The following is a 1,476-nucleotide window of genomic DNA, read 5'->3' as shown; positions in this document are numbered from 1 at the left end:
TATTAATTTCCATAAAAGGTTCCCAGAACTGACGTGGCGAGGCACATGACCTTCTTGGATAGGGGATCAACCACCACCGACTAGACAAAACCTTTAATAGAAAGCTAATATTTAATTTCCTAAAATAACTTTAGGTTAACCAAAAGAACAATCAAATCACAAGGAAAAGAAAAACAAAAGACCACAACCTCGAAAACCATATTCGAAACACTAGAACGTAAGCCTCTTGTATTTGGTATTATTTCCATAAATAACTAGCATGATGCGGAAATAGAAATTACTAGTTATACCTTGTAGAAAAACCTCTTGATCTTCTACCGTATTCCTCTTCTTATCCCGGACGTCGTGTGGGCGACGATCTTCCAAGACGAGAACCACCACGCACCTTCTTCTTCTCCAAGCAAGGTTCGGCCACAAGAAGAACCACCTCCAAGGAAGAAGAACTTGATCACCACCAATGCTCCAAAGGATCTTCAAGATGAGGCTTCCTCCTCTTTCTTCTTCTCCTTCCTAGGTCCGGCCACCAACAAGAGCTCCAAGAGATGTATGGTTCGGCCACCAAAAGAGAAGAAAGGAGAAAGGCTAGGGCCGGCCACAAGAAGAAGAAAAGAGGGAGAGAAAAATAAAATATTGTCTCTCTTCAAGGCACCTTAACCCCCTCTTTTATAATCCTTGGCCTTGACAATTAAGGAAACTTATTAAAAATAATATCAATAGCTTTCCTTAATATGAATTAATGAGGAATTAATAAAATAAAAACTCCCCATTAAATTCATATGGCCGACCACAATTTAAAGAGAAGAAAAATTTCCAATCAACAAAAATTTCCTTATTTGTTCTTGTAAATTTAATTTCTCTTCAAAATCCCTTCATGGTTGATAAAAAGGAAATTTCTATAATTTTAATTTTATCAACATGTGGATAATATTTAAAGAGAAAATAAAACATCTCTCCAATCTACAAATAAGGAAAGAGATCTAATCTTTTTCTTTAATCTTTTGTAGATCTATTACAAGAGAGATATTTTAATTTTAATTCTCTTTAAATTATATCTTCCACATAAAAATTAAAATTAAATTTCTTTTTTAATTTAGTTTGGCCGGCCCTACTAGCTTGGGTTCAAGCTAGGGCCGGCCACCCAATTTTATACCTAGGCCGGCCCTAGCTTGTTCCCAAGCTAGCTTGGCCGACCCCTATTGGGTAGGTTTAGAAGGTGGGTATAGGTGGGTATAGAACTCTATAAATAAGAGGCTACGATAGGGACCGAGAGGAGGAATTGGTTTTGGTCTCCCGATAAAATTAAGCATCCCGTGTTCGCCCCGAACACACAACTTAATTTTATCAATAATAATTCATTCCACTAGAGAACTATTATTGAACTACCGCACCAATCCCAAATTATATTTTTGGGCTCCTTCTTATTATGAGCGTGTTAGTCTCCCTGTGTTTAAGATATCGAATGTCCACTAATTAAGT

Source organism: Zingiber officinale, chromosome 9B (assembly GCF_018446385.1).
Source record: "Zingiber officinale cultivar Zhangliang chromosome 9B, Zo_v1.1, whole genome shotgun sequence".
Classification (NCBI taxonomy): domain Eukaryota; kingdom Viridiplantae; phylum Streptophyta; class Magnoliopsida; order Zingiberales; family Zingiberaceae; genus Zingiber; species Zingiber officinale.
Note: the sequence above shows the minus strand (reverse complement) of the source record.